At 36.0% G+C, this 23522-nt stretch overlaps 1 pseudogene; it reads right to left on the reverse strand.

Annotated features, from left to right (window-relative positions):
• Positions 1-717: 717 nt before the first annotated feature.
• On the reverse strand, positions 718-3392 carry LOC147497691 (uncharacterized; annotated as a pseudogene).
• Between the last annotated feature and the right edge of the window lie 20130 nt (positions 3393-23522).

Consider the following 23522-nt stretch of genomic DNA (forward strand, 5'->3'; position numbering starts at 1 on the left):
TCGGAAGTCTCGTCAACTCCCATATCTAAATCAGAATTAAAATTCTCTCCTGGATCCATGCTGATTTCCTATATACCGAGTATAGATATGAAGACTTTAACCAATGACAACATATGAAATAAGCTAGGTATCAATAACTTGGACAATATTAATTAAACAATAATAAGACAAATGATCATCCATAACATGAATTAAAGTATTAAGGCAAATATAAATATCAAAGTAGGTATGAATTCACATTTAATAACAATATTCAATAGTCAAATAATAAAGGAACAAACTTGTTCAAACATCCCCATAGAAAGAAAAAAATCATAACATGCTCTAACTTAATCGTTAGAGGTAGGGTTGACATAAGTCCCCTCACAATCTACACGCGCATAAGATGATACTGATGCACCTGAACTAAGGAAGTCGACATCTGGAAATACTTTACTACTTGTATGATCTAGCTCATCCTCATTCCCTTCCTCAAGGTAGTCTATTTCAGGAGTCCTCAAAGCTATTGACCATTTTGGATCGAGTTGGTCAGGTACATAAAAGACTTGCTTGGCCTGAGAGGCCATCACAAAAGGGTCTTCCTTATGTCCAATTCTACCAAGGTCAACAAAAGTGAAACCCAAATCGTCTACTTTGATGTCATTTTTGTTGTCAACCCGGTCACACTTAAATCTTTGGGACTTTGAGTACCGGATAGTCGAAAGCACCATATCTCGGTTATAACACCGTAGTAACCCATTTTCGAAACAACGGGTTCTTATCCTTGGCACTAGAAATTTGCACTGTTGTCGCCATTAAACCTACACCACTATTTTGGTTTACTAGTGAAGCTTCATGATCCTTCGTATGAAAACGGTATCCACCAATAACATAGCCTGAACAATTTAGAACGTCTCGACGAGGTCCTTGAGCTATAACTTTCAGGGTGTTTGAAAGTTTGCTACCGGTAACTGCTGCCTCCTCCTTAACCTGATTATCCAAGTTATCTAAGAATCTTAGTCGAATTTAGCAAAGTTGTATTAGATGTAAAATAATTTCAGATAATCTTACCCTTTGACGAATCCAATAAATGAATGTGCGAGTGTGCTCATCTTGATACCATTTGGCTGACTTACAAGGATAAGTAAGCTTTAGGTGTTCCATATGCTTCCTATCAAGTTAATAAAATAGCTTGGTCACCATTATCTGTCTAGGTGAAATAAGGAAAAAGAAAATCCTATACTAACGTACTTGATATAAGGTTGAACGTCATTAGTGTTTGCCAAAACACATTGATGAGCTTGCCCCCAAGTCTTCTCGTCAACTTCAACAACATTCATACCACCAAGAGGCTTTCCCTTAGAAATTGTATTTTCTTTCTCCGTATCATTAGTATCCATGTTTCTAACTGATGGGACTCCCACAACATTCACTCCAGATAAGTACTCGCTAAGAAACTCAACAACTTCTTCAAAGATATAATTTTCAGCAATGCATCCTTCTGGACGATTTCGAATCTGAACGTAGCCCTTTAGTATTTTCATGAACCTAATATTCAAAAAGTAACAAAAAAAGAGAAAATACAAACAAACAAACAATCAAATTGATGAAGCTTTACTGAATTATTGAAAGTAGTTAATTCAATTTTCTGTGTACTTGCCTCTCAAATGGATACATCCAACGAAAGAATACTGGCCCACAAAGCTCAACCTCCCTTATAAGATGAACAGATAGATGCACCATGACGTCAAAGAACGATGGTGGAAAGTACATTTCCAGTAGACATAAAGTGAGGACCAAATTGTCTTGAATTTCCTTTAATTTGGACACATCCACTACTTTGGTGCAAAGAGAGTTGAAAAAGAAACACAATCGAGTGATGGTATACCTCACATGCTTTGGCAACACTGATCGTATTGCCACAGGAAGAAGTTGCTGCATCAATATGTGACAGTCATGAGACTTGAGACCATACACTTTTAGATCTTGCATCGACATGCGGTGTTTAAAATGTGAAGAATATCCATCTGGCACTTTGAGTTCACGCAAAGTGTTGCAAACTGTTACATTCTCAGCTCTAGATAATGTATGACATGCTGGTGGAAGATAAGTCCTATTTCCCCTTTTCTCTGGTGCTAGTTCCTTCCTCATGTCCATTTCTAAGAGGTCTAGGCGACTTTTGAGGTCATCTTTTGTCTTATACTTAATGTTAAGTAGTGTGCCGATGATGCTATCACAAATATTTTTCTCAATATGCATGACATCCAAGTTGTGTCACACAAGCAAGAATTCCCAATATTCAAGCTCAAAAAATATGGATCTCTTCTTCCAATATTTACCACTTTCATTCTTATCAGAAGTGCTAGGCTGCTTCTCTCGTGTTTGTGACTCTTCATTGGATGCCTTTGACTTCTTTCTTGATGTTTTTGGCTTTGGAATCACCACTTTGGTTTCCCCATCTAACTTTCATCTCTTTGAGCTTTCTCGAAATCACCTCTCCGGTTAACGGTCCGGATGTGATCTTAACTCTTTGTCTGACCATTAAATGCCTTCCTTTGCCTTCGATAACGATGATTTTTTGGAAGGAACTTTCTATGGGACTGATATATGTTTTTATTCGAGTGTTTCAATCTTGTAGAATCAGTTTTCTCACCACATATTGGACAAGCAAGATATCCCTTGACACTACACCTAGCTAAATTTCCAAGAGCAGGAAAATCATTGATCGTCCACAGTAGAACAACCCTTAATGTAAAAGATTCTTGCTTGTAGGCATCATAAACCTCCACACCAGGATTCTAAAGAGCCTGTAAATCTTCAATTAAAGGTCTAAGGTAAACATCAATATCATTACCAAGTTGTCGGGGACCTGATATCAACATTGTCAGCATCAGAAATTTTCTCTTCATACATAACCATGGCGGAAGATTGTAAGTGATCAACATAACCGGCCAACAACTATTCCTAGAGCTGAGATTACTATGTGGACTAATCCCATCTGTCGAAAGAGCAAGTCGCAGATTTCTTGGATCTTCAGCGAACTTTGGCCACCTTTTATCAACCTCTTTCCATGCTGGAGAATCTGCTGGATGACGCATTTGACCATCAACTTCTACTCTTCTATCTACATGCCATACCAAATCCTTTGATGTCTGAGCTGATTGAAACATCTTTGCAAACCTTGGGAAAGGAGGAAAGTACCACAAAACTTTCGCAGGCACTTTACCCTTCTTTTCCTGATATCTCGACGTTCCACAAGTTGGACAACTAGTTAAATCCTTGTACTCATCTCCTCTGTAAAGTATGCAATCATTGGGACATGCATGTATTTTTTGAACTTCCATTCCAAACGTAGACAAAATATTTCTAGCTTTGGTCATGGATTGTGGCACTTCGTTATTATCCGGCAACATTTTTCCCAACACCTTCAATAGCTTGGTAAAACTCGTGGTTCGACCACCCACTACTGGCTTTCAAGTTGAACAATTCCACAAGGGATGATAGCTTTGTATAGCTTTTGCAACCTTTGTACAAAGGTTTCTCAGCATCTTCAAGCAATTTACAAAGCTTTTCAGGATTCCCCGTAAAACTCTCATATGCATCTTAACCATTCTAACCGTGTCCCCAAAATCACATGGGGTTTCCATATCAAAGTCTTGACATGGAGGTTCATGCGTGTCGAAACTTCGGGACTTTCCACTGTAAGGCTTTTCCCCATGCCATATCCACGTTCTGTAACTTTTTTCAAAACCAACATGAAATAGATGATCCCTGATATCGTTCAAACTCTGATGTAAGTGGTTCCCACAATTAAGGCATGGGCATCTTATGAAATTAAGATTGTCTGGGCCTGCATGCTCTCCAGCTTATTTTATAAAATACTTGACCCCTTCCTCGTATCCATCAAAAAGTCTATCCATAGTCATCCAAGGCTTATCCATACTCAATGTCAGAAATTTAATACACAAGTACTACATACACATGAAAAAAAAAAGGTGATTAAGCAAGATAAAATCATGCAATTCATAGATTTTGGCTCAATCTGGTGGTTGAAGCAAATACAAACATACAATATAACCTTGTACTAATCAACCTAAGGTGCCAAAAGTGTAGCGTGGGAATGGATTTAGGCGTATGAATGGGGAAATTCCTAGTTTCCTTACATGTGCCCGGCCAGCCACCAAGATACTTGGTAGAGTAAAATGAAATAGTTAAGTGTCACATTAAGATTAGGGTCTTGATACTAGAAATTCCTAGCAATCATAATATTCAGTACCCTAACTTTGCAAAAGAAACACACACACACAATCAACAAATTGAAAGCTAGTAATTTTTTTACCGTTGAGTACGTGTTTATCTATTTGTCAGCTCAAATCACGATCAGCCAGGCGTTCCTGCCCAATATATCAATCAACAATAAGCAAACTTGCAAACTAATAGTAAAACAACAGGCATAAGAGCTTCTAAAATCAGTTTATGTACGAGAACAGTCTCCATCTCTTACTCATTCAATCAAACACCTTAAGCCACTAACAAAAACCGTAAACATAAACTGCCAAGCCATTATACAAGCAACTACATGCCATCACTAGGCCAATATATCAATTAACAATAAGCAAACTTGCAAACTAAAAATAAAACAACAGGCATAAGTTTCTAAAACCAGTTTATGTACGAGAACAGTTTCCATATCTTATTCTTTTAGTCAAACACCTTAAGCCGCTAAGAAAAATTGTAACTGCCAGGCCACTATATAGGCAACTACATGCCATCACCAGGCCATTACAAGTTTTACTAGGCTACTAAAACGCAAGTATTTGGTGAGAACTAAAACCTTGCTAAACCTTTCATTGGACCACATTTTGACGATCGAGACAGTGCTATGGGATTTCATATAATTTTGGGACCTCACATGAAATTCCATGAAAAATATCCCCAAGCAGTTCAGTGAATTATAATTTGAAGAATGCAAACACCTGACCAATGCACCTACTATAGTGGGGGAAGAAAAGCACTAAACACACGGCAGGCAGTGTGATACAAAATCTATTCGAATGATTCGCTCAAATCCTTCTGGAGTTTTGACAAACAGTAACGATTTTCTTAAGGTGATTCAATTGAAAGTACTAGCCTACTAGGAATAACTTAGTGATTCTAATAGCTGAGTATATTTACATTCCCCCCACCCCACCTGTTTTACAAGTTTAGTATCAACCAAAGGATTTTGTGGTTAGCAAGATCTCCTAATTGTACAAGTTTTATCAGGCTTTGGTAAGAAGGAAAACAATGTCCGCTTTCATCTATCTGCTCAAGACAGTACATGGGTTGATGCATTGTAGACCGATAATGATTTTGGTAGAACCAAATGACCACAAAGGTGGAAAATAGACAGAAAAAATGGACTAGGCCATCAGTTCATCTACATTATATTCACAAGACTATACGTCCATTTCAAGCCAAGTTACTCCTTCCGTACTTAGGTCTTTGATTCTATTTTGAGTACTTGACCTACTGATGTTGGTAGGCACACTTGTCAACTGTCTGTAGTAATTTGGTGAGTATAGGTGGTCGTTACTATACATTGTCATTGACTATCAAAAGAATCGCCAGTTTATCATCTTCTTTGCATACCAAGTTACCTACATTCTACAAATGCTTTGAAGCCTTCATCTTTTCAACTAGAAAATTGGTGTAGCATACTGCATATAACCTCAAAACCACTGGGTTTATGTTTCACTTTTCAGTGTGTATAGAGACGACACATTACACATCTACTTAGTTAGATCCAGGTAACTAGGTAAGCAAAAAATAAAAAATAAATACTGAATAATCTGGCATATGAACGCCACCATTAAATTACAGGATCAGATTACCAATTATTAGTTAAATAAAATAGTGACACTTACAAACAAGGGTGTACAACTACTGGAAGGAGCCCGTACATGATAACTATCAATAGTCAGCATTCATCAATGTTATCGTTCGGAACGTCCTGCAACAGAAAGGAGAATCTTCTTTCTTGGTCCCTGCAGATCATAGCAACCATTCATAAATACAAAAAGGTAGGTAACATCAAATAACAATAGGCAGTATAACCATGAGTACCTATTACCAATAGAAGAAGAATGATGATAATTGACAGAGATTAGAACACATCGATGGCAATTTAAGAGGCGCTAGACGGTTCAATAATCATATAATGGTTCCACATGTTTCAAATCTTCAAAGAATCTTCTTAAATAATACGAATAGAACATCAGTGTTACTATTAGAGTATTGCGTAAAAGCAAATGATACCAGCACATATATGACTTTTAACATTTACTATTTTACTCGATTACTTTTTGTTTATATAACTTTCTTTATGCAATTAGTTTCTCCACCAAATCTTCTTGAGCTTCCTAACATATTTAAAGAAATATATGATTCAAGTAACAAACACTGTACTGACCAAGCACATTAGATTTACATCAAGACCAAACTAATTTAATGGTGGCTTGTTGTTTCGGTTTAGGCTACACATTGGTGAAGAACAATAGCGAGGGAAATCTTTTTTTTTTTTAAACATCAAAAGAAAAGATTAAGCAAAATTAAACCTAAACCACAATAGAACATAATCTATCTACTCTCCGATTTTTTTCAAGTCCCATAACAAGTCTGCAATTTTTACACTAAAATCCCTAAATTTTATAGTCCAAATTTTGCAAAGAAAAATTGGAAAGATTTTTTTTTGTGAACCCTATCAACAGCTACCAATGATATAAAGCAAAAACAATTGCTTTACAGCCAAAATTGAAATTAAATAGAGCAAAAAACAATTACCTGATAGCCGAAATTGGTGAGAGTTGTAGAAGTTAAAGAAGTTGAAGTTGAAGTTGATATTCTGCTGCTTTACTGGTGGCGATGAGAGACCGATAGAAGTTAAAGAAGAACCCTAGTGGATGATGGAAGTTAAGAAAAAAAAAAGCGACCGATAGAATTTTAGAGAGAGTTTCGGAAGTTAGAAGTTTTGAGAGTCTGGGAAGTTGAAAAGAGTAAGTTTTAGCGCCATAAGGTTTTTGACCCTACTTTCAAAATATTTGGGCGTGGGGTTTTTGGTAGACCGACTTTGTCCACGATATGGTTATATTTTTGCACAACATTAGCCACTTTTTAGTTGATACGGTGGGGTATATGAACATCAAAATACAAATTAGGCGATATTGGTTGGTTCCGTGGTATATGAGATACTATATACCACTGTTTTATGAGATTAGTGGCATTTGCTTTTACCGAAATTAGAAAAGGTATTCTTACCGTGGCATATGACTATTAGCCATTGTTATTAGGGAAACAGTGGTATATACGCTTTGACCTACCGTGGCTAATGAGCATTTATGTAGTAGTTCCGCTCTTTTTTTTTATAGAAAGTGGGATTCCTTCTTGAGAACTTGCTTGACGGATCAATCCAATTACAAGTTTAATTCGATAGTCTAGTTTTTACTTTTTACAACAAAGTAAAAAGAGGAAAAAGAAAGAATCTTAACAAAGTAATTACTACTGGCCTCGCGCATTCAAAGAAGAAGTTGAATGAAAACATTGAAAAGCAAGTTGTTGAAGATTGAAATGACTCAAAACATTGAAAGAAAATGATTGAATGAAAGATTAAAACAAGAAGAACAAAAAAATATCTATTGATTGAAATAAACAAGATAAAATAACAAGATTGAAATACTAGAAAATGAAGAACAATAAAGTAAAACTTGAATTGAAAAACAAGACTAGAAAAGTAAAGCAAACCAAATGGTTTGGATCCTAATACAATGGATAAGTTCTCTTTCCTTTGCTTTTTGATTATATACCCCTCTTTTTGCCAATTACAGATTTGCCCTCATCCATTCTAAACTAGACACCTCACCCCTTTCACTTTTCCTTTATGGGTGCCTTCTTGACCAAGATAGGTTTAGGGATAAGTCTTCATAATTTGAGATAATGGCCTCCATCTTTGGCCTTCTGATTTGAGTCCTTCGACTATTGACTATTGACTATTGATTGTTGATTTTGACAGTTGACTTTGACCGGTTGACTTTTTCAGCACTTTTCCATAGCAACTACTGGTCTTTATAATAAGCGTAATTAATGCTTCTTTTGGTGCTAAGACGCAGCTTTTATGATAAGTAGTCTGAAATACTCTTTAACCTGAAAAGGGTAGTAAAAGCTATGAGTTGTCTTTTCGTTAAGCGTAAGAGAGACTGTAATGCATTAATAAAGGGGTAATAAAACACATATTTGGGAGCTGATCAAGTTTCTAGGGCTTCACACCACCTCATATCAACTTTCAATTTAATAAAACATCCACCCATGGCTGCCAATTGAAAGATTGTACCTGGAATGGATTTTTCAAATCTATTTGATTCAGGGGTTTTTGATGTTTTCTTTTAGGGTCAGATCTTTAGAAGAGGTTGGAGGTCACTTTTGCTAGAACGTACTACTCACCACTCCCCTTCTCTTGTTCAAGCTTCCTATCGCAGCTTAGCTCGCAATAACGAGGCTTTCATTACCATTTCCTTTGGGGGAGGTTTGCATGAGTTGACTAGGCAGTCAATTGGGTCAGTTTTGGGTATCCAGGCACTACATGAAGTCCTTGAGAGTCAGCAGTTCTATTGCACAGTGTTCGATTTGAGGCATGCGACTTTGTTAGAGGGCAAGTACGTCATTGGTTCCACCTGCGCGAGGCAGACTTCCTTGAGGAAGAACCAGCTGGCAGTGGCAACTTCGATTGCGCACAACCTAGTGGGGATGATGAAACCTTCAGATATAGATAAGTCGATCCTTCACATTCTTTGGATCTTACAAACCCAAAACAACGGGTTCTGTATTTGTTTTTTCTTGTGAGACTAGCTTACTCAGACTAGATGAAATACTGCTCCCCTTCCTACCCTTGTAACTAAGCCATGCTTAGTTGGGGAGCAGTAGTTCCGAGTGAGTTTGTGGTAGTGAAGTCTGCCACATTCAGTTTTGTCTACCTTCACTGCGTTCATCAAGACTGGTCCCCAAAGGCTGTAGACGAGATCGAGCATTGTCTCGACAACGACGCCGCTCCTCCTCCACCTCTAGTAGCCTACTTTGCTATAGGAGATCGATCTCAGTTCACGCGACCCATAGATACTTTGAGATTCATGCATGAGGGTCAACGTCAACTTCATCAGTTGTTGAGTACAGTTCAGTGAGAGTTGCGTGACTTTCAGGCCAGCACTCTCGAGACTCTTCAGGAGCTGAGAGATGCGATAGTTCCAGATCCTAGTCCTCGTACTTGGAGAGCTCTACGCGTGCAGGGAGATAGTAGTTCGAGTTCGTCTCGACGTAGTTAGTCACCACGCACGAATTCTGACTAGGCAGCTCCCTAGTGTCCGCATAGATAGATGTAGTTTGTTTTCGTATTAGTACATGCCTTTACTTTCTGCACTTGTAGTTGTATATATGCTGATATTAGTATTATTTGTTATGTATGCATGTGTATTGTGGAATTTGTATGAGAAGTTGTGGTATATGAGTAGAAGAAAATACAAATACATCATGCCCAAATTTTCTTATTTCTGTAATATGCATGTTTTTACAAATAAATTAAAAAAAAAAACCTAAAATTTTCATGTTAGAATAATTATGTTTTTACCTTTTAGTTACCCCATGTACATCTTGTTCTATATCTATCAACCCACGCTCCAAACTTGTTTGGGGGTGGTATATTCTCATCACGAAGAACATAGTACATATTACAATCGTTTTCGTTCATGTTCCTATGGTAATCTCTTTCATTTTTTTTTTCATACTTTGAGGATAAAGTATATTTCAGTTTGGGGGTGGTATAGTAACATTCTGCAAAAACTAGGCATTTATTATAAAGCAATTCTTAAATAGATATATTAAGTATATTTTTATATTTCTTTCATTCTGTAAAAAAAAATTCGGAAAGACCAAAAATATTTTTCTATTTAGTACTAAAAGTATTGTTTTCCTTTTTCTATGATGAACAAATGGTTTAGAAGTCTCAATATAGCAATATAGTAAAAATTCATTCTTTGAACTCAGACTAATATACATACAATAATTTCTGCATCTTTTCGTGAATGGCATGCATTAGCATCATTGATTGTATATAGCAGTAAGTTTCCGAAGTCGAGGTTAGAACAATTAAGTTTCATATCCTGTAAGAATCTAGCCAAAAGCCTCATTTGAATGATTATTGAGTGATGACACAAAGAATGTCTGGATAGAAAGACCACATGGTCCACTTGCTTGATCACCACCCTATATCCTAGGAGAGAATTAAGGTCCTTTCTGGATTGATATAACCAAATAAATGTTAAAAACCCAAAAAGATAGAATTTCCTCTAGTTACACCCTTTGAGCCTTCACCAATTTCTAAAAGCCTTTTTATTCTTTACCATGAATCCCTGAACCGTTACAACACAAAATGAAAAGCATACCTAGCTGACGAGTTAAGAATTAGATGAACAGTAAAAAGAGAAGAGAAGGCATTGTACAAAAACAGAATAGTTAGAAGCTTCGAAAAGAAAAGAAAAGAAAAGATTCAAAAATCGAAATCTCCCAAAAGTTCAAAATCAAAAGGAGTCGATTTCAAAAGAAACAAAAGCAAAGTTAGAACTCCCAAAAATCAACATCATATGGAGTCACAAAGCCAAAGGGCTAAAGAATGAATCACAAATTTGGAAGCAAAAGAACAAAATGGGGTTCTTCACTAGTTATAAATATCTAGAAGAACCAATTTCTTAACTTATGAGAGTTTGTTTTCCCTTCCTTTTTATTTCTAAACCACTACCTTAGCCTCATAATTCCTAATAAAAGAGCTCTAGTTCAACTAGGAATAGGACGGTGTGATAGTAAGTGCGAAGTGTGATCAATCAACCTTGGCTTTCTTTAGACGTCATTCGTGTATATGAGAAATATAAAAGCCCGCTGCATTTGAGAGAACAAAACTTGAGTGAATCTATCAAATAGTTTGTGTTTTAACACATTCCTGTGAGAACCCACCTTAAGGATGCTCTCTAAGAGTTTCGGTAACGACTCTGCTTTTGCATTTCATCGCTCATGATTTGCACGTTTATCTTTAGATAATTAAATTACTGTGTATATGTTATTCTGAGTTCAAAGGAGTTTTTCCTTATTCCCCCGCTAATGAGATGTATAGACTTCTGAGAATAAACAAGGAAACAAGACATTTTGTACTAGATAGAGGAAGTTTGTGAGTACCTTCTATGGAAAACTCTCATGAGGCTTAAGCTCGTCCACTAGGGAATTCCTAGTGGTTTAAGGCCTTGTTGCATATGGTCAATGCAATCGCACTCCGCGAAACAAGACTGGCATAACAAATTACACATTTGTGATCTTAGTTTTTTCTCTCATCTTTTCTTGAAGACAAGCAAAATGCTGTTTGAGGGTAGTTGATCAGTCCCCAAATATGCATTTAATTACCTTTACAATGCTTCAAATATGCCCTTCTTATGCTTAATGAACAGACAACTCATAACTTTTGCTACTTTTTTCAAGATACTGGCCATTTAGGAATTATACTCCTAATACATGCATTTAAGCACAAAAAGGAGTGTTATTGACGTTGCTTGGGAAGATTCCAGCTTAGGAGAAAAAGTGGCAAAAAGTCAAAGTCAACGGTCAACAGTTAGGGACTTAAAACCAAAAGGCAAAAGATCATGTCCTTAACCCAAAAGACCAAAGATTATATCCTCAACTAAAAAGTAGGCATCCTTAGCAAGCTTGTTCAAGAAGATACCTAAAGCATAAAGTAACCCTAATGTGGTTTCTTATTTCTAAAGGATGAGGGCAAAGTTATAAAGTGTAAATGGTGTAGTATATAAACCAAAGTGAGAGGAGAGAGAACTTACCCTAGAATTAATCTTTGGTCATTAGGAGTAGTTTAATATGTTTTAATTAATAGTTTAATTGTTATTTACCTTGTTTTCCATTTTCATGTTCTTCAAGCATTAGTTAATGATTCAAGTTCATATTTGTCTTCAATACAAAGTTTTCAATCTTGTTCCTACTACTCTTATCTCATTACATCTTTCTAAGCTTGCATTCACAACCCCAAACACAAATTCACTCATTTGACAAGTTCAAATGAGTGTTACTTGGTGACTAATTAGCAATCTTAACAAATCTCTTTCCATACATGTTTTCATCTTAACAATATTAAAAGTCTAGTTTTGAAGCTTCCCATTAACCAGCTAAAGTTTTTACTTTGATAACACCAAAAAACAACCCATAGTTTGATTAGAAAAGCTTAGAGAGTGAAAGTTTCTATCATCAAAACCATCTTTCTTGGCATAGATTCAAGATGAACAACAACACCCCTTACTCAGGTGTCGCATATGACTTTGGTTTGGAACTGATTTTGCATGCCAAGTCATATTCTAAGCAAGCCACGGCACACTATACATCTTCTGCAACCTTTCAGATAAAGGAAAATATCTTAGCTTCTTCATTGGGAAAGGTTTAGCCCTTGGCTTGGATTCATCAGCTGGCTTCCATCTGCTCGCACCACATGCAGGACAAATAACTCTATTTTCATTATCTTTCCCTTGTATAGAATATAATCATTTGGACATGCATGGATAACCTCACACTTCACACGCAATGCCTTTATCATACTTTTAGCACTATCTATTTTAACAGCCAATGTACTCTTATCCGGCAGAATCCTCTTTAAGAATCCCAACAACTGTGTGAAACTATTATTAGACCACTGATGTCTAGACTTCATCCTTAATAGCTCAATTGTCGCTGACAACTTTGAATGTTTACCTTCACACGAAGGATACAAGGGCTGCAATGCATCTTCCATCAATTTCTTGTACCGAACGTCCTCATGTATATTGATTTGAATATCATCTTGCGAAATACTACTATCATGAGCATTAGGAGCATCATCTTCGTCGTGAACATCATCTACCTCATCTAGAATCCAAGTCATTAGGTTGACTATGCCCACTAGATGCATTTTGACGGCCTCGAGAAAAGGCTTAATGTCGAACTCTGCATCCCCCATTTTGTCATCCATGCTGAAAGTGTCTTTGTCGTCTGCAAGCATACAAAAGCCATTAAATTAACTATCTTCACAATACGAACAATATACTGGTGTTTAAACTACAACAATATACTGGTGTTTAAACTACAGAAATCAAAGGCTATGCAAATTTAAAATTTTTATGAATTCTACAGAAACACTTCAGATAGCCAAATGAGTTGGGCCATTTCATGAGTAACAAGATGAAGTATGGCAATGATGGTGATAGTGGTGTTTGTGCTGTAACTGCTCAAAGGGTCTTCACATGTGGGACCTGAACCCCCAGGGATCCCCACTTAGATACTTATCCCATAAGCAAATATCTTTGACTCTCAGTGATCAAATTTTTCAGTGATCAAATTGATTCTATTATATCAAAGTGATCAAAGGTCCTATCTCAGACTCTCAGTGATCAAATTTTTCTGACGCCATTATAGAACTAACAGTAATGTTTCTTAGCAAACCAACTTATATAAAAGGATGGGAAAATTTCCTTTAGTTGTGGTATCAGAGACTGAAGACAATAAATACCAAGTAGATAAGATGGCTTACAAGCTTGACTGGAATACTAATAGAAACCATAACTGCTACTTCCTTCTCCCTGTGAGCTCGAGTAACACATGGATGGATCAGTTGATTCACCCACAAAATGAGGGACATATACATCCTCCCTTGAGATAGATGGTCGAGTCTGAACTTGTGGGGGGGTTATCTGAGGCGCAACTACTTCAGGGTATTCAGAATATGAAATGTCATGACTATTCAATTCTTGACGAGCGTATTCCAATATATCATCCTTATTAACATGCAACCCACTATTCATTTTGCAAATAAAACTAGCCATAGAAGCCTTGGCATGCATATAGTCCTCTAACATCGTCTTCAACTGTGCCTAAATTGATACCATAATTAAATAAATTAAAAATTGATACAAAAAATAAAATAAAATAAACTATTTAATTTACTTACTGGTGTCAAGTTGACATCAATAGGGAGATGTGGCACCAAATCTTTGTCAATTGGTGGAACACGTAAATTAAAGATTTCACCATTACGACAAGTAATAGGGATAACCCAATTGGCTTCAGGAGTAACAACTACCTCAACTTGTGACAATGGGGGATATGATAAGCTATTAAGGGTTGCCCCCATCGGCTGTGAGATACCTACATCCTCCTTAAGACCAGATGCACCAACAAAGTCCACATTCACACCTCTATAAGTTGGGGGTAGAAGCATCCCCACTGAGACACGAGCCCAATAGTCAGTGTATTGCTGCTCACTAACCTGTCTAATCAAGGCATCAATAGAAATGTTGCCACTGTTGTACCATTGGAGCAATATATCAGTCTGGCATCCGTTAAGATTCATATGCGAAGGGGGATCACAAGGAATTGAAGGAACGCTAGTGACTTGGCGACGACAACGCTCTCCTGAATACCAAACATTTACTAACGGTCCAAACAAGATGCATCACCAACTAGTCAACTCTAATTCTTTCCAAACATACGGATGATTTATGCGTATGCATGTGGAATCTACCCATGGTAGCCATACAATAGAACTCCGAGTACGAGACTCTACCTGCTATCATGCTAGACTTAGATTACAATGGGCTTCACCCACAACCTTATGACGGTAAGTTGGACCCCAATTATTTATAACAGGAAATTGGTCGGGCTCTTCAAGTATCCGAACGTGCATGCCATTTTGAAAATAGGAATAATACTAGTATTGAACAAAAACAAATATATTAGCACATAACTAACTAATCAAATCCATTTAAAAAATAAATAAATTTAACTACCTCAATGACTTGCCACATCCCCACCACAGCTTTACTACCATTGCCAATACCAAAACGACATACCAAGTCCAAAGACATAATCAGATGCGTATATGCAGCTCCTCTCCAGTCAAAACTACCGATCTCATCTATCTGAATAAGACTAGCTAGATATCCCAAACGAACCTTGTTGTGGGAATTTGCTAACAATACATTTCCAATAACATACAACATGAAAGCACGAAACCCTATTTCTCTTTTATTAACACCATCTTGCACTGCATAAGCTGTATACATCTCTAAATGACTCAGTTTGATGCTGCCACTATAAATTTCATCCACTGTTAAAAAAGGTAAATATTTGACAGCCTCATCAAATAACTCATATTTTGAATCAAAAGCTACAATCTTTCCTTCTCCAACACGCAACCCTGTAAGCATTGAGAAATCAAGGGGCGTAAAGCCTATCTCGCCACATGGAAAATGAAATGTGTGGATAGAGTCCCACCATCTCTCTACAATTGCTTCAACTAACTGTCTATCGTACTTTTCAATATCAATTTGAGAAAAGACGTCAAAACCAACATTTTGAAGCATCAATTGAAATTCTCCAAAGTTCACTTGGCTCAACCATTCCATAACAGGGGCCAAAGTCCCTTTCTTACCGACTTTTTCCTTCGTTCCACCACCTTCACGAAGAGTAAAGGATATGTGTGTACTTTCCTCTACAATAACATGTTGATAAGAACTAGGATCAAACTCAGAATAAGAAGTCCCTACACGTACATCTTCTGGATTTGGGGCATTTGGTGTCCCTGACTTTTTCGACTTTGTACCCTTACCTCTGAATTTGTGTAAAATGCCGGACATTGTAACTGGTGAGAAATAAATTAACACCAAAATCAAACATAATTAATAATATGAAACTAAATAAATTGGTCTTGCATTACGACAAATAAAATTAAGTGCAAGTTAAGATATGACACAAAATTAGATGATATGGCATTACGACAAATAAAATTAAGTGTCGCATTTTCTTTCTACTGATGGTATGACACAAAACTAGACCACACTATAGTATTCTACGTATATCAACACACAATCGTAGTCTCCTTAACCTAGAAAAACTCCAGTTATCCTTCAAAAGGATACTAACACATCATTTACCAAATCAAGTGGACGTATTGCTGAGACTTAAACAATGTGTTTCTAACCTTGGCTTCGAATGAAGGAGCAACTCGCTAATATGTATTGAGAATCCAAGTCAAAGTGCTTGAAGAACTAGCTTGCAGGGAAGTTATTAGTGACTAAATTGTCCCACAAAAACTTGTAGCACATCAATTGAAACTTGCCATGGTTTTATAACACATCATTATAAACTAACGAAAATCTAACCAAATTATAAAAACATAATTGTGTACGATAAGAAAGTGAAATTATAAAAGAAGAATTGAGAGAACAACATCAAAGTGAAATATTGATAAATAACAATTGAAATTCAACAAATTTTAAAAGGCCTCTCCTAAAATAGCTAATCATAACACGCACTCTCTTGTATAGACTAGCAATGAGGAGGACTTTGTCAATCTCAGCACCTTCATTTTTGTCCACTAGAATAACCATTGCCATAATTCCTTCTATGATGCATCAACTGGTTCAAGATAGATTCAAATAAGAGACGCGGATTGTAACAAGTTCGAAAACTTGAATATATAAAAGGCCTAACACCCTGTTTGCCCATATCTTTAGAATATGGCTAGATTGGCTAACACCCTACACGCAACTATATGGCCTAAAGAATTCACTCCCCCCAATGTATTATAACCATAAAATGTGCTATCTCCGAAATTGAACAGTATATGGCCTAAAGGACATTATGAATGGTATTTGCAGAGAAGAAGATACTGTAACCAAAGGTTGCGACGTAACAATGATAAAACTAGAGGGAGTTAATTCAATACCAATACAAGAGAAATGAAACCTGAGAAAGCGTAATTTAGTCGAACCTCCCTCCCCCTAGGTTTCACTAGAAAAGTAGAGTAGTAACTAAGTTGCATATAATCTACAAAACTATTTTGTTTCTCCCTTTAATTTTGCTTACACGACATTCAGGTTCACACTGTAAAGATTTCAGTGTAGATACAGATGTTCCAACTTCCAAGGTGTTGTTATCTTGAAATTCTACTTAAAAGAGACGCAAAAACCTGGTAATTTGAAGTCCGCTAAATTTGCACCCTTTCTTCAGTGGGTGGAAACACTAAAACACCTACACTTGCAAATATGCAAAATACTAGTTCAAACTATTGAGTTCTAGGTTCATAATTTCATATCACATGGAAATGTTCACAGATGAACAACTGACGTCCCAATTAGGAATAAAAGCAAAACCAGATCACCATTTCTCAAGACTCCGAGTCTCTGAGAGAAAAAAAAAATGTGTGCCATTTTTATTGGGGGTGTTATAATGCAACCGTAATGTTAGCATTGATGGTTTCATTAGTTTCAACAATTTGGTAAAGGGTCAAAATCAATTATATTCATTACAACAAGATAACAAAAAAAAAAGGCTCACATCATAAATCATAATCATAATCATAATCACAGACATTAAATTTTTAATAGGTCACCCCACACAAATATGCAATTGACATTTGAAGATTTGATCGTCGCCATTGAACCATATGGTCTTTCATCCAATACAAAGGTAAAAATACCTCAGACAATATAAGAGTTGAACATTTCGGCTATCACATAAAGATGAGTGATTGTACATACTATAGCACTTAGATATATGCATATTTCAGAGAAATAAAAGAGAATAATATGTTCGGGGCGTTCTCTTTAGCTTGATCATGCATGACTGATTTGATTGTTTGGAGTTGACATCCACCTTTACTATGGTCATAAACAATGCAATGAACTAATACTTCTAACCTCTGGGGGGGTGTGATTATTTGCGTAGCTGCACTCACTCACTCACTCATTTTATGTTGGCCCAAGTTTCACGCATTCCAAGAAACTTATCTATTGAAGTAACAAAAACAATTTCCAGAAACTTATTAGAATAAGAAATGGCGAAGAGCAGAAACAAAAAGAAAGATAAGAAAAATGGTGCAACTTCGATGGATATCTCGATGCCCACAGTATCAGATACTCCCCAAGGAATGGACACAACAGAAGTTACAGCTAAAGATTCTGTTCACGGTGTTCTCAACAGAAAGATCAAGAAGGGAGTGCCCATGAAGAGATCAAAGAATGTTAGAAAGATGAAAGCCATCAAGAAGGCTATATCCAAAAATGAGAAGTCAGAAGAGAAAATTACGAAGAGTGAAAAAAAAGTGTTGAGAACTAAATCTGCAAAATTGCTATACGAATAGAGTTTAAACACCCTTAATATTGTTGAGAGAAAGTTAGAATGCTACAAAGGAGATGATCTCGTCGCGAATGCCCTTGGCAATCTGAACAGTCCATATCTAGATAAAGTGTTATTACCTCTTTTAAATGCGTGTCATTGAGATATAATTCATTTACCCTGTACTAAGTTTTACAGAACAAATTTTGGAATTGTTTGACCTATGGAACAGGTTAAGGTAACCACCCTATCAAGTGATTTATACATTTCCACAGCCATGTAACAAATATAGTGTGAATGTCGCACTACTCTTGGTTGTATTTGTACCATCTTTAAAAAAAAAAAAAGTTTCACGCATTTATATGTACCATAAAAACATGCTTTGAAGGAAATTGAACAAATAATTGGTGTGCAATCACAAAAACAACTATAAATCAAAACAAAGGGATTTCTTGATTCACATTTTAGCTTGATGTAAAGTACAAGAGTACTATAAACAAGCTTGTAGAATTACTGCTGCAGTTTTTTTTGCTTCCCTCTTTCTTTCAAACCATTTTATGGGAAGTGGCAATGAAAATTCCAAAATTTGGCCAATTTCTTGACTTCTATTTTTCTAGCGGTGGTGTTGAGCGTGTTGAGAGTGAGAGTGAGAGTGAGAGTTTTTTTTTTGGTGTTCGGGTGTTTTTGTTTGAAAAGGGTAATATTAGGAGATAAATAACTACACTGTGGTGGGAGTGGCGATTTAAAAAATGGTTTTTTTTTTTTTTTTTTTTTTTATTTTTTGCCCGCCTTTGCTGATGGCGGATAACAAAAGTCAATATTATTGTTGGAAACAAATAACCGATATTTAATATTTCAGGCCGCACGCCATTGTCATCGGGCGAATTTTGGAAAAATAAACCATTGGGTTTGATTTCGCTATCCCACTAACTGTATCCACTGTGCTATTGTGGTTTGGTGTTTTGGTGCACCAAACCATTGGACTTAGCCTAAGGTATCTGTTAGGATATAGATATGTATAATATGAGAAGGAACCGCATCTCTTTATTAAAGATGAAGAGGATAATGCTTAGAAACGGGAGTTAAGGTAGGTTTTTACTTTCAGTTAGTGTTTGCTTATGTCCCAAACAATTTGATTCTTCTTAACCCCATAATGGGTGGAACTCATATAGAGTTGCGTCTATTCTTCCTTTTCTATACTAGTATGTTATAACCTTGTTTTGTAGATGTCCTAGAATTTCACGCGTTTCCATGGTATTTCTCTACCCTATTTATTTAAATACTTTGAGGACAAAGCATGCTTCTTGTTTGTTGGGGGTGGGGCATAGAAACATGTCTAAATAAGGCATATGTTAGGATATAGTTATGGATAATATGCACTTGTTTTCTAGTTAAAAAAAAAAAAAAAACAAGTGCATACAATTTTTTTAAAAATATAAATAAAAAGTATGCTATACACTTAGAAATATTGGTATTATTTTCCTTCTCTATCTATGCTCTCAATAATCTAGAAGTCTATCGTAGCTTTTGCATTAGAATAGTTTTTAGAAACTTAGGCTAATATGTAGGTAGTAGTCTTTGTATCTATCTATAAATAAGTTACATGAGTATCTATGATTGTTAGCAGTAAGTTTTTGAAATCTAGGCTAGAGTACTTATTCTACAACTCCTGTGAGAATATAGCCTAAAGCTTTATATGAGTAAAACATTTGAGAAATGACATAAGGGAGTAGTAAAATCCGGATAGAAAAATCACACGTCCACTTGCTTGATCACTATACCATATCCTAAGCGAGAATTTAGGCCCTCTTTAGATCGATATAGCAAGAAATTCATACCTATGAATTATTTTCCGCTAGTCGCCCCTCTGAGCCTTTCATAAACCGCAAATCCTTTACCCTGTTACAAAACAAAACAAAAAAAAAAATCAACCTACCCAATTCTTTGAATAAGTATGAGAATAGAGATGAAGAATAGAAAAGGGAAGAACCTTTGAAATCAAGAATTTGTTAGTCGCTTCAGATGAGAAAAGTAAGTTTCCATCCAAATAAAAAAAAAAGTAAAAAAAAAAGAAAATAAAGAGTTAGAACTCCAAAAATAGAATCAAAGGAGTCAAAAGCGAAAGAAAAAGAAAAATATGGCTAAGGATGAAAACAAAGTGTAGAAGCAAAAGTAAAGAACAAAGTTTTCTCTAGTTACATAATATGAAAACTCTATTATCTCAGATTTGTCATTTTTGAATATCCATTTCCTTCCTTCTTAAACCATCTCCTAATCCCCACAATACCTAATAAAGACCTCTAGCTCAATTAGGAATAGGTTAGTGTGATAGTAAGTGGCAGATGTGTTTGATCGACTCCGGCTTCCTTATGTGTCATTGAGTTTGTAAGGTAAAGTGTGCCCACTGCACACTGGAGTAGCAAAACTTGAGCGAACAAATCAGAGTGGTTTTTATCTTGACATTTATGTGAGGACCTACTTAAAGACGCTATTCCGAGCTTTCATAAACGGACCTGCTAGTTAATCTCATAGTATTACTCATTGTATATATGTTTATTCGTAGATGATTGATTATTATGCATATACTAGCTTAGGTTTCGACTTGATTATTCTGTATTTAATGCTAGTGAGATGTATAGATAATTGAGACATAGATAAGGAAACAATAGTTATTTCTAAGTCGTTGTAGTATAGATGAAGTTTGTGAGTACCTTCACTGGAAAACTCTCACGAGGCTATAACTTGTCCACTAGGGAATTCCTAGTGGTTTAAGGCCTTGTTGCATATGGTCAATGCAATCGCACTCGGTGAAACGAGATTAGTTAGGACTCCATTTTTGGTCACTTATGCTAATTTCTCATATTTGCTTGAGGACAAGCAAAATATTATTTGGGGGTGGTTTGATAAGAGCCCAAAACTGTAGTTTAAACCTTTTAACAATAATACTTTTAGACAAATTATGCGAGTAATAAATAAGAGTTAATCCTAATTACGTACTTTTATGTATTTCAGACATTGAAGTCAATTATGTGCAGAAATATGCCACTTTGGCGATATAAAGGAGCAAGGGTTGGTTGCCAAGAAGTTATGTGATTAAAGGCCAAGACGGGCAGAAAAAGCACACAAAAGTCAGTAGAACTTCCGAAGATTGTATCTTTGGGCTCAGTCCTCAGAATTGGGCGTACGTTATGTCAAAACGACCAGCTCGGAAAGAGCTTTCCAATAGTCCAAACCTTGTCCCAATCAGAGGAGCAGAAGTGGATGAAAAGCCTGTTGAAGTCAAAACCAGCTGAAAATGGCCCTGTTAACAGAAGAAATTGGGCTTTGGGCTCGATATTCCGGCCCAAAACATGGACCCTCAGCCCATGCACAAAAATATGGATTTGGTCTCCTCTATTTACACACATAAGACTTTGATCTTAAGGATCAATTAGCTTAGGATAGAAAATAGCCATTAAAGCTCAGTTCTAGATCTAGTTTTTCAATTAATTAATTAGTTGTTATTCTTGTTTTAATTTCAATATTGAATGATTGTTATTTAGTTGTTAGATCAATAAAATATTTAGTTCTTGATAATCTAATTTTGTTTTCCATTAATTATTTGTTTCTATTCTTAGATTTACTTATTTGTCATTATTAGTTTAAATCAATTATTGCATGAGTAGTTTCCATTTCAGTTTAAATAAGTAAAGTTCCAATCTTTTTATGATGTCTAGTGTTAATTCATATGGAAATGATAGTTTAATGAATCAAGGCTAAACTTCCATTAGAGGGGTTTGATGAAACCTTGATGAAAAGTTGATTGCGTAGTGTAGAATCGTTGTAAAAGTCTATTCCCCTCTAAAAGGTCGTTTATTCGCCATGAGAATGGGTGGACATCCTCACATGCTAGTTATGAATTGGTAGAGATGCCATGTATAATTATGGATTAGAACGACCAATTCTTACCATAAGAATGTAAGAATTGGATTACAACAATTTATGCTAGTATATTAAGTTGGATTGAAGGTGGATTCAATTCCCCCTAATTCTTATTCTAGATTCAAACCTTAGTATCCCGTAGCATTTCGTAGTTGAATCATTATAGTTAGTATCTTGTTCTTAGAATTCCCTTCGTAAAACTCTCGTTAGACTTTGGATAGATTCGCAATTATAGAGAAGTTGAATGGTAAAGAACTAGGAGTGGAACGAATCTTCTAATCTAACTCTACTTCAATAGTATCGGGAGTAGAAATCTTTGATAATCACGAGTATAGTTCAGTTTTAGTTTTACTTGTGTTTAGAGTTTCATCGCTTTATTCATTAGTAAAATTATATCAATTTTATCGTCTTATCACACGCGCGCCTGTCACACGCGCGCCCATGAATGAAATGCACCCGCATATGTCAGACATGTGTCCGCGTGTAACACACACCCGCGAACCATTTCCCATCGAACGTAAATGACACGCGATCGCGTCGAGTCTTGTTTTCATCAGATGAAGATTCTGTTGGCTCAAAATCTTCATATGTAAGTCCACTTTAATTTACCATACACTACTACAGAAAAACTCATATACCACTATTATTTACAGTGGTAAAAAGCCTTTAGCCACTGTTTTCATACCGTGGTAACAACCACCATGACAAATACTTCTAACAAAACCATAAGGAAAAGTACCTCTTATATACCACAGTTTTGAGTAAAACAGTGGTATTAGAATTTACAAACCATGGTTAATAGCCCGAAAAGTCTACTATATTCGATGTGAACCGTGGGAAATATGATGATATATACGACGGTTGGATACAAACCGTGGGTTATATAAACTGATTATACCTCGGTTCTTATCAAACCATGGTGTATAGTCATTGCAAACCGTGGGAAATAAATATGATATATACGACGGTTGGATACAAACCGTGGTTTATAGTCAATTTTTTTTAAAAATAAAAGACCCTAATTATTTGATTCTAATCATATTCATTCAACCTGCAACCTGCCCATTTTCACCATATATATCCACACTAGATTTAAAAACACATTGCTCAAATAAACAATTCATAGTGCAACACAAACAAAAGAAATAAATTTAGACATCCAACACAAAGACATTGAATTGCTAAAAGAGTTTTAAACTTTTTTGAGTCATCAATAATGAAAGAAACATCCAAATTTACTTGTTCTATCAAAATAATAATGACCTAACTTGTTGCATCAATCAAAAAAGCAATCTATTTGTTTTATCTAAAATATCAAAAAAAAAAATGGTGAGACCAAGCACCACACCTTAACTGGAATGGTCAAAACCTAGCTAAGACTCGACGCTTAGCTCGAGCGCTCC

This window comes from Coptis chinensis, chromosome 5, assembly GCF_015680905.1.
Source record: "Coptis chinensis isolate HL-2020 chromosome 5, ASM1568090v1, whole genome shotgun sequence".
Classification (NCBI taxonomy): Eukaryota; Viridiplantae; Streptophyta; class Magnoliopsida; order Ranunculales; family Ranunculaceae; genus Coptis; species Coptis chinensis.